Here is a 12,103-nt window from a genome sequence, read left to right on the forward strand (position 1 = left end):
TTATAAGGTCATAAAAGTACTCCAGATGAGTACTTTACTCACTCAAAAGCAGACGTGATTACAGAAAGTGGATCTCTCGTTGATAGCGAGTCTGCTCAAACCTAAGAAGTTAGTACAGTAGTCATGGATGGGTGGGTTTAGAGATTAAAATGAATTCAATTAAAATGATATTTTATTAAAATTAACCATAATCATGTGTTCCAAGTCAACTCACAGCAAGTCATGCCTCAGTTTACAAAAGTCTGGCTGCAATTATGTCCATGTAACCTGAAGAACACAATAACCGATCGATGTGTCCCCATCAGGAAAGCTTGTACAGTAGTGAAGATGTAAACATTACATGAAGTCATCAGACTCGTGTAATCAAAACCATTACAGCAAACCATATTGTAATCTTGAGCTCAGCTGCATAGTGACCTCAGTCACGACTGCCAGCTTAAAAAACACCCAAACCTGAAGCACTTAAATAATAATAATTATGTGTATGCACATTTTCAGCCTCATGAACCAGACAAAGCTGGGTGTCTGTCTCCATCATCTGTTAGAGGCTGAAGCTCAGCCCGGAGACTGTCAGGAAGATGATGTGTCTCAGGAGACGAAGAAGCCTCAGGAGAGCTCTTAATCATCAGGGACCCACTTCTCTGGTATTTCTGTCGCTGCTGTGCTCTCCTTTCTTTGAACGTAGTGCGCAGGAGCTCACCTGCCTCGCACACAACTTTGTGGCTGCGATTCACAAAGAGAAGCACAAAAGGCTAATTTTACCACAAAAAATGCCACTGTGGGACATTTCAAATAACCAGCGATTTATTTATTTATTCATTACCACTGCTCCCTGTACGTGAAGCAAAAACCTGTGCTTTCTTTCTCTTTTACACGCGGATAAAGCACCACATCGTCGATTAGACCCTTGGCTTTCATAACTGTCACCTTGATAATACAAAGATTTGACTCAGGTGAGATTCCATTATGAAAATAATCGGCACCAGTTCCACAAAAAGTGTGTGTCTGTAGCAACGTTTGCTGTACCTGTTGTGATGTCTCTGTCAGGCTGTATTTGAATCATTTTGGCTATTTTATGCTTGATATGAAATGATTTGCCCTCGGAGCCTTTCTCCTCCTGAAACTGTATAAAAGTGAGAAAAACAAGAGATTTTGCTCAATATGACCCCAGCTGATTCTCACCTGCTCAATGGTGGGTTTATAGATTGAATTCGTTTAAGTCTTTTCCCTCCACACAGCAGGGTTGACAAGCATGGACAAAACATGCTTGAGTGGAGAAGGACAGAGGGACTCCGTCTCCAGTCCTTTTCTCGATCCGTTTGAATTGTATTGGACCAGCAGCCGTTCGCCGAGCCCCATTTCAACTCAGCAAAGAGATCAACCACGACGATGAGCATTTGTTACCGATCAAGAGGGTCTAGACCACATTCAGACACGTGGTGAGAGGCAGAGGAGGTGTTCCTGCCCTGAGTCAGATAGCACATGGGGATTTGGACAGTACTGTCTCAATTATCTGATTGGTGATTGAGACTGAAAAGAATGAGCGTGGGCACGAGGACGTGGACAATGACGACCATGGAAGGTGATCTTTGAATCTCTAGGTGACCAGCTGTATCAAACGCTGTGAGTGTCAGGGTCTATTTTACTTTGTGAAAGGCTTCTGAGCTGATCATAACTTCACCGACACACGTTTTCCCCATAGTGCATGACATCCACACCCTAACTCAGACTCATACCCACCGTCCACAGATACGGTGCGAGTGGATGTGCCTGATCGATCAAGAACTAGCTGCATTGTTGCATAATGAAGCATGGGAGTGAAGACGGACTTAAATAACAAAAGTTAGGCTCATATTTGGGCAAAAGCCCAACAAAACCCAAAGAGAACAAGGATGCACAGCACAGGAACATAAGGCTTTGTCAAAGAAGCACAAAAGGAAACTGGGACTTCCTATACACTGAGGACTGATTTGGGATTAGATGAGATGAGATGATGAGATAACCTTTATTTGTCAGTTGCAGGTCTTTTGCCCACAACCGAGATGACAGACCTTGCCGACCGTACATACAACACAAACATCACATTGGGTAGACAGGTCAGGTAATACAGGAATGCACAGATATCAACACACCACAGCACAATAAACACAGACAGCAACATGGGGAAGTGTTCCAGTGTGTACAGCTGATCTGGGACCGCTGCAATCTTCGACTGCGCCTCCAGCTGACCCGATGTCCACATCGGAGGGGAGGTGGCGTTGGAGGTGGCGTTGGATCCGGGGTAGGGAGGGTGATGTGTCAGTGAGTGCTTATCAGTATCAGTATATGTGTGTGTGTTTGTGTCCAGAGTTCAGCTGAGACAGTGTCCTTCGCCCTGCCAGGCTAAGTAAACAGTCTTCCAGCCAACCCAGGTGGCCTTGCATGGAATGAGAAGGAACAGACTCAACACAGTCGTTATCAGGGTGTTGTTGTTCGGCTCCAGCCTCGAGCCCACAGCTGGCACCGAAGGGCTAGCAGCATTATGATGGTGATTTGTCTTTTGCAACAACTCATGACAATTTCAAGCTGTTCTTTAAAACTCCGACACTGGTCTCTCAATCTCCCGTTGGAGAACCGCGAGCTTCCCCATGATGGTATCAAACTTGCGTTCCATGGTCTTGTCATTATTTTGCTCAGAGAGCCGATTCTGAGAACTCTCGACTGCAGTCAGCTGTTCCAAGATGTAATCTAACTTTCGCTCAAAGGTGTTATTCTGAGCAGGCCTCTCCTTGATGTATCCCAATATACGCTCAGAGGTCTTATTCTGAGTATTCACAGCAGCTGTAAGCGTCTCCAAGGTCTTAACCGTTCTGCTTTCGAGCCCTTTCTGAGAAGCCGCGCCTCGTCCCATCGTTTCGATTCCAGCGGGCAGCCTTGGGGGGGTTTGAACAGCCGGTTCTGCTGTCTTAATTCTCCCATAAGCCAGGGCCAAGCCAGCTCCAATCAGCAAGAACCCTGTTATCATGGTTCCGAATAGGTAGATATCTTCAGCGTCCTCGATCGACAGTCCCGCCAGGCACACGACCCTCCATTCCTGCCACCCGTCCATCGTGTATCCGGCAGGGAAAGTTCCTCCAGGGCACTCAGGCTCTCCTGAGCCCAGACTTCTCGTTGAGAAAAGGGAGTCAATAGCATTCAGAGACCAGTTGATCAAATCCATAATTCTCTTTAGGTTTTAGAAACAGACTGTGAGAGTGTTCCAGGGAAAGTAATAATAAAAAAAACACGAGACTAGACAAGGACATAAGAACTAAGCAGGGAAGATAAGGGAGAGGAGAAAAAGTGCGTCCGCCTCCTCCGAGAGCCAAAAGGAAAGAAACATGAAATGAATGAAACACAGTTTAAAGTAATGAAGACAGATAGGAAGGAGAACCCCAAACAAGACATGAAAGAAAACACCATCGAAATATGAAATACTCCAAAAGACACCAACCTTAGAAAAAGTAATAGACAACCAAAAACTCCAGAATAAAAAGTAACTGATAAAAAAGTGCAAACAGATTATCAGTAAAATCTTTATACAATAAAATCTCAAATATATTAGCTGGGAATTCGAAACACCTAGAACCGTGACATTGCTGACAGTGGCGCTTTTGACCCATGCATGGCAAACGTACCCTGCAGATTCTGACCACCATGACTTTCTTTGCAGGAAAACCTCGCTCTGAATATCTGCCTCTGTCACAGACGCCAAAGTGCAAACTTGCTGGATATCTGAAGGAGTGCGAGCATAAAAGAAATCTCTGCGTCCTAGTGTTACCTTTACGTGTTAGAATGTTTACTTATTAAACACCAGCACCGGTACAAATATCTAAATCTAGAATAATTAACATTTTAAGATGATCGGGATTATAATAGTGAATCAGTACCTCCAATGTCTGAAGGCGAGAATGTAATTTTGTACAAAAAATACAAATTTCAATTTAAACTGTGGTCAAGACTCTGTGCAGGCCATTGAAGTCCTCCATGTGTTTCTGCACCTGCCCTGAGCACTGCTCTGCCTGTTGGAACAGGAAGGGACCATCTATAACTGTTCCCACACAGTTGGGAGCGTGAAATTGTCCAAAAAGTCTTGCTCTCCTGAAGCATGAAGATTTCCTTTTAGGTGCCCGAGCACAACTCCTGAAAAACACCCCACACCATTATCCTCCCTCCACCAAACTTTACACTTGGCACAGTGCAGTCAGACAAGTACCGTTCCCCTGCCAACCACCAAACCCAGACTCGTCCATGGGATTGCCAGATGGAGGTGACATCCTCTAACGCAGGGGTGGGGGAACTCCAGGCCTCGAGGGCCAGAGTCCTGCAGGTTTTAGATGTTGATCCAGCACAGCTGATTTAAATGGCTAAATGACCTCCTCAACATGTCTTGAAGTTCTCCAGAGGCCTGGTAATGAAGTCATCATTTGATTCAGGTGTGTTGACCCAGGGTGAGATCTACAACCTGCCGGACACCGGCCCTCGAGGCCTGACCTAACGGGAGCACGCTGGAATTCACTGAGCTCCTGAGAGCGACCCACTCTTTCACAAATGTTTGTAGAAGCAGTCTGCATACCTAAGTCCCTGAGTTTATACACCTGTGGCCATGTTAGTGAACACCTGCATTCAATGACTTGGGTGGATGAGCGAATACTTTTGGCATTATAGTGTATGAATATATGTAATTCCTAAAATATTTATTGCATGAATACAATAATACAACAACCTATTAATGCCATAGTGTTCTCAGCTTGGGCCTGGGATGTCTCAAATGAATGCAGTGATGGTGATACCTGAATAAATCAATTGTGAGAGCACAGTGGCTGTCCTCTGCTGCATGCATAAGTCACCTTTTGTGGATGGATAAGTGCTTCTGACGTGTAGAAACAGCTCTCTCAGTGATTGCTCAAAATGTGGAAAGGACCCTGCATTAAGTCAACCCTGAAAGAGATCTAGAAACAAAATTATTGCTCAGAAATTACACAAAACTTACAAAGTAACATGGATGAAAATGGACGCAAACTGGCAACACATTTGGCCAAAACAATCAAAAATAAAATAGTGACAATCAGGCCCAACCTACACTAGCTACAATGTAGAAGCGTGTTCATATGAAAGTGCAACAGAAGTAAAGGAGATGACATGAGTGATATTAATGCTGGACGAGAACGGAATAAAAGTGAAGCTTTGAAAGAGCAGAATTTTCTAAAATGTCGCTCATCCCAAACAAGCACACGCCAAAATTCAATTTGAAGAAGAAAAAAATTATGACCTGGCAGGTATTCACTGACCTCAATCCAACACCTGGAGCATTTGAAAATGGGAGATAAAGCAAGACGAAGCTGAAAAGAATCGTCTGTATAGAACTGCAGGAAATCACTCCACAGATTTGGGAATAAAAGCATCATCTCGCCCTGCCAGTGCAAATCTGTCACTGAAAATACAAATAATAGATAGAAAAGAATCAAATAAACAAACCTGTTGTTTTATTTATTCGGTTGATCACCATCACTATAGGACACACACAACTCATTTATTGTTTATTATTATTAATAACAACAATAATAATAGTAGCAATAATAAATCTCTTCGCAGTATCAGTGTCCACTTCCATGGCCGTGACTGAATAATATGTCTGTAATATTCACGGTAACATGAGTGTCATTATGAAAACATTTCCACAGCAACGTTTGTGTGGAAACGTTTTCTCCATTTTTGTAGTGAAAACAGAAACATCACACTGCAGGATATCTTAACAAACAAACAGGACGAAGCAAAACACAAAGGCTGGAGTTTCTGTGTGATTATAAAATTATACATACAATTTAATGACTTGTAAGGAAATGGTAAGGAAAATATCATGGTGTGTGTGTGTGTGTGTGTGTGTGTGTGTGTGTGTGTGTGTGTGTGTGTGTGTGTGTGTGTGTGTGTGTGTGTGTGTGTGTGTGTCTTGGGAAGAGAGTAAAAGTTATGTAATAGAGTACAAACCTGCATCTCTAAAATATGATTCAGTGCTGTTTTTTCACACAGTGGCAAAATACAGTAAGTGTTGTAGTTGTGAGTGCTATTTTTTAATGTAACTTGCAGTCCAGCAGTCATTTCTGATACATGCAAACGTATCATAAAAGTGATGTGCGGAGCTTGAAAGACCTGTCACACTAAGTTGTAGCTGCTGAAGTGCAATTAAATGTTACTGGAAGCTTTCTGGAGATTTTCCTGTTAGTTGGAGTCTGCAGTTGTTAAGACATCCAAGAAAAAGCTGCAGTTTTTCAAAAAAGGACTTCTAATAAAGGATGAAATGTGCCATGATCATTGCATACAGTCTGTGCATTTATATCAAGAGACATTTTTCTTCATTAAGATATGACAGTGTTTTTACTGTGTACACAATATTTCTGCACCAGTGAAAAAGAACTAATTGTACGATTTGTTTGCAGAACAGTATTATTGTTCTGTACAGATGGGTCACTGTTGTGAATAAAATTACGGTGATAATAAAAGTTATTTTGTGAACTTGCTCTTTTTGCGTGCACAGCTTCACCACAGCTGACAAACATTTTCTCAAGAGCAGTTGTTTAGTGCCAACTGCACTCGTCACGACTGGTTAGTCTGACCTCAGTGCTGTAGATGGAGGAGAACTATAAAGAGGAAAAACACATATGGATGGTGCTTGATTTGTACTTCCTGTGAGCACATTTTAACGATAAAACTGTTAGATAAAAAACTCCATGATGTTGCATTCGGGGAAAGGAAATAGAGCTACCCTTACTCTATTTATGAAGCATCAGCCGTGTCCAAAGTGGAGTTAATTCTGCATAAAGGGTGAAAATCACCAGTGAGAATGTGGAGCGAATGCCAGACACGGCCAACTTTTGTTTTCCAGCTATCCATCAATCATAGTAGGCCATTAGGCGAGGCGGCAAGCCACAACCGCAATCTGTCAGCTCCTATAAATGCTATCAACAGAAGTCATGCAAGATAAACAAGAGAAAGAGAAGACAAAATGAGACAGCTACTGAAAGCGTTGATGGTCAAGCTGGAAGCTGGAAGCAGTCATCGACAGATAAAGTTACTGAGGTACAAACCAGCCGCTGCTGATGCCACATGGTGATCATATTCCTCCTCAAGAGTGCTTCTGACTGTTGTTCAAGCTTCACATGATATTCATGAAGCAGATGGTCCTTGTCTGTACAGGCGTTCTGACTGATAGCAACAATGTAATCCAACTCCAGATTGCAGGCTGAGTTACACGTTTCCTCGAGTCCAAACTTCTGTGAAACAAGAAACTATTTAAATGCTTGAATTAAACCTCTCTGCACCAAAGAACTGCATAAAATACCAAGAGTAATAGTAATAAATGAGAAACACCACATTAAGCCAATTGTAGTACAAATGTAGGACTATCGACTAGTAACAGAAAAAACATAAAATCCAGTTTAATTTTACTTTATTTATAAAGAAAGCACTTGGAGGGAAACCCCTGGCAGAAACAGCATCATGAAGGGACGACCATCTGCTGGGTGATGCGCCATGGAAGACAGCCAGAGATCAGGAGCACTCGTTTTTATGCACGTGGCGGAGCCACTACTCCTCCACATCAAAAAGAGCAGCTGAGGTGGTACGGGCATCTGGCTACAATCCCTCCTGGATGCCTCGTAGGTTAGGTGGTTTGGGCATGTCTTCCTTGGGAAAGGAGGAGGCCCCAGGACAGACCCAGGCCATGCTGCGAAGATTTCCATTGGCTACTTTAGGAATGTCCCAGTGCTTCCCAGAATAATTTGTGGCCAGTGCAGCATGAGCATCGTTTTTGCAAGTCTCTGCCCTGATGACCCAAACCCCAGATAAGTGACAGAAAACGGACAGATGACTCCCACAACCTTGGGTTGAAACCTTGGGTCCTGCCATCCATGTGGATGTTACTTTGACAAGTACCATCTACCTAAGCACTGTTGCAGATCATGTACACCCATTGATGGAAAAAGGTACTGTGGCCTCTTTCAGCAGGATAATGGGCGCTGACACAAAGTAAAAATGGTTCAGAAATGGTTTGAGGAAGACAGCGACAGTCTGAGGAGTTGACCTGGCTCCAAGCCTCTGTGAGATGTGTGTGTCTTTATGGGTCAGGGATGTTTTGCCACAAAACGGGGACCAACACATATTGGATATTATACGGATTTTATGATATATATATTGAAATATAAATAAATATATTTAAAATATGGATTTTAGCTGCAGCTTTCAAATGGCTAGGATGTGACTGCTACTTAATATGGTTTGTAGCCCTTCAAAGAGTTCTTCTGCCTGATAAAAGAAACCATAAAGTAAATGACTACAGTTTAATTGGGAATACGACTGCATTAAAATACAGTAGAGTCTCCAGCCAGAATGCATTTTTAATATTTCTGTTGAAGGTAGCTGGCAACACTGGGAGCAGCTGTCTGCTAGTCTCTGTTTTGAGCAGAGCACGCCAAATGTGCCATCGTAGGAGCAAATACAAGAGTCCTCACGCACTGCTGCCAAGAAGCCCCAAGAAGAAGAAGACCAATACAAAAAATAATAATAACACAGAAAGAATAACACTATAGCCTGTGTTGATGCACGCTCAATCATCCAGGTAAGTAAATCCCAAAAGGTGGAATCTGTTCATCTGGACGTGGCGTTTTCAGTGTCTGCAGTCAGCTGAGACTGAAGAAGTCACTTGGATGAGTGATGAAACGTCACGTCCAGATGAACAGAAACCTTTTGGGAACGATAGCGCTTGAAGACGTTGTGCATCGTACAAGCTAACTTTTATAACCTCTGTGTAACTTCCCCTGAATGCAAACTATCTTTAAACATGTACAATAATCAGTGCCAGTGAAAACCTGTCACAATCCTGGGTCATGTGACCCAGCGTTTTGAGTTGTCTTATATTTGGATGGTTTATGTTTAAGTTAATTTTAACGGCTAATTTTCAGCCGTTCTAGTTCAGTGTTTCTTAGATCCCTTTGTGTCATCACCCTGTGTTTCAGTCTCTGTTGTTGGTTCATCATGTTGGGTCTGCGTGTCTTAACCTGTCATGTTGCATGTGTGCGTGTCCTATGTTGTCACGCTCGTGTCATGTCTGCGTCCCGTTGTGTTTCCTGTTTTATTTTGAAGAGGTCTGGTGTCCCATGTTCATTGTGTTTAGTTTCACTTCCCCTGTGGCGTCATTATGTTTATTCTAATCAGCTGTTTCCACTTCCCCTCATCGCCTCCTGTGTGCGTTTTCATCCCTCGTCCGATCGTCTGCTGTACTGCTATGCTCGTGTCTTCAGTCTCCACGGTTCAGGTTTTTCTTGTCAGGTGTCCACGTTCAGGGTTTTTATGTTCAGCCTTAGTTCACCCAGTTTCAGTTAGTGTCTAGTTTTGCCTTTGTCCTTTAATAAATGTTACGTCGCTCGTCGCTCACAGTCTGCTTCCACGCACTGTCACAAAATCATAAATTAAAAAGGATTGAAATATTTGACTTTATTTATTTATTGTTACATTAAGATCTATGTTGGACTTACAAGCAGATTTGTACAGTGGACTGTAAAGGACACCGATGCTGTGCACATACTTGTTTACTGTATGAGGCTGCAGTCTGATAAGGTAAGCGTGTCCATTGGCTCTTTTCACCGATGTGACCACAGGAGTAAATAGTCAAACTAACAGTCTATGAATTCATTTTGCTGCTTCAGCTTTAAGGTCAGTGTATGTTGGCCCATTTCCACACTCTCATGGCTCAATGTGCTGAAAACCCTCAATAAGCTGCAGCAGTTGTTTTTGTCATTAGTAACAGCTTTTGATTTTTCCGCCTTTAAAAATTCTCATGTACAGAAGCATTTCCTTATTTAGTTTGGAATGTGGACATAAAACTGCAGTATCTCAATGATCTTTTACAAACGATGGATTAAGTACGTCATTATGACAAAATAAATGTGTCTGCAGTGACAAAATGACTGCAGAGATTATTGCAGAGCAATTTTAGCACAGACGTCTTTCACATTTTCTTTCTCCGGTCACATATTTGAAAAAAATATGCATACTCTCTGAGACATGAAAGTCACCACATGTAATTCATTCTCTTGAATTAAGCAGCTGTCCATGTAATTGCTGGACCCCTACCAAAGTGCCAAAACCCAACAGCTATAATTCAGAAGTGAGCTACAGTAGGAGCACTTTTGGTCCAAAAACAAAGCTCTCTCCTCCTCAGCTTGTTTCATGTTATTTATTATTGTCTATTATTTTGCCATCTTGTTGTAAAAACTGTATTTACATTCTGTTTTCATTCTTTGTATTAGTCTTTGCCCATGAACTCCTACACGAGCTGCCATCTTCATCTTAGGCCCTTGATGGTTCTTATCCATAGCAGATTTCAGGAAGTCGTCATGTTGCCTAGCAACCAGCGGCGGATGGGTTAAAATGAGCCGTTTCTAGCATTTATGTATCTACAACACTTCATTTACATTCACAAAATCTTCTTTCTGTATATCGTGACATCAACCTGGCAACCACGCAACAGTCGACTAATATCACTGGCCGAACTGTAGCACGGGCATGTACTAGTGAGAAGATGTAAATTAATTACTTTATGCAAAAACAGCTAAACTCAGTCCGACTCCACGCGTGAAGCAAACTGCAATCTCACAGTGCGCCGGGACCATTCAGGCTTCTGCTGTACTTGTGTGGAGAAGGGGAGAAATAGGAAACCTGGAGCCTGGGGCTACAGTGATCTCTGCTCGGTGTGGGTGGCATTTTGCTGCCATGCTTTGGATTCACATTGCAGTGCTGATGGGAAGGAGGGGTCTATTTCAGGATGACAATGCCATCAGAGCTGCGATTGGGTACAAGGCTGACAAAATGGTTGGATGTGCATGAAAATGATGCGAGGCATATGCCGTGGCCTTCGTGGCAGCGAGATATGAACTCAGCTGATCACCCGTGGGAGATTTGACACCACCGTGTTAACCATCACGCTACAGCACCAGCATCAAAGCGTTAATGAAGGAATAGCTCGTGAACAAATGGTGTTTGATCCCATCGGGCCATGCGCTGGCTCTACACCTTACAAAGACACCGTGTTTCCTTTATTTTGTAACTGGATTGTACATGAATATTACGACAGAAGCATTTTGGCTCATATGTTCTTATGACAGCTCCAGTCTGTGCAAACTGTGAGGTCAAACTGTTTCACGTCCTCATTTCTAGGTTGATTGGTTTTGTTTGCTCTCTGCTTTTTGTAGTTTCCATCTGCCTTTTTATTGCAGCTTTTCATTTTCTTTTTCCTGGTCGTCTGATAAGACTGCACAGACATGACATCATGGAGTTTTGATAGCAAATTACAGAATTGATCTGGAGCTCAGCAGGCAATTATCAGCACAGAACCACGGTGCATATCAATGAGCCCCAACCCAAAAAAGAAGACACTGTTCCTGCTGCACCACTAATATTCTTCATTAAGAGGCTGTCAGCACGTCAGCACCTGGGAGCTTTGTAGTGGGAATTTCCATCCAGATCACTGCTGTATTTGATTTTCCAGGCTGATCACAGGAAACCAATTTCTGACCCTTCACACAGGTATGATAAAAACCTGCAGGATAATGGATTATTTCCTCTCGCCATTAAAAACCTGCAGATTTTCTCTCTGCCTTATTCTCCGTGTTATTTTTGTGTTCTTTTTCCTCTTACCTTCAGAGCAGCACAAATATGTCACGTCTTCACAGGTACGACGCACACAAAGCAACCTTAAAGCAGACATGGGACGTGGCTGCCAACATTATCGGTGTGCTGTTCCCTTCGACAAGGAGACGACAACAATGATGCTATTCAGTAACCTTGCTGGGAAGTTGGTAGTCACTGCTTGTTGATAGGCAACTCCCTCCCTCCCTCCCTCTGGCGCTGTCTTCTCTGTTCTGCCTGTTGACTTGGAAAAGGCAATTAATATTCCTTTGCTGAGTAGAGGCTTTCGTTTTAGGCTCATCACGTGGAGCATACTGGCTGCCACCTCACCCATCTTACAAGTCAGATAATTACCTATTTAGATGTTGCTGAGGAGATGTGTGTGTGTGTGTGTGTGTGTGTG

Source organism: Astatotilapia calliptera, chromosome 16 (assembly GCF_900246225.1).
Source record: "Astatotilapia calliptera chromosome 16, fAstCal1.2, whole genome shotgun sequence".
Classification (NCBI taxonomy): Eukaryota; Metazoa; Chordata; class Actinopteri; order Cichliformes; family Cichlidae; genus Astatotilapia; species Astatotilapia calliptera.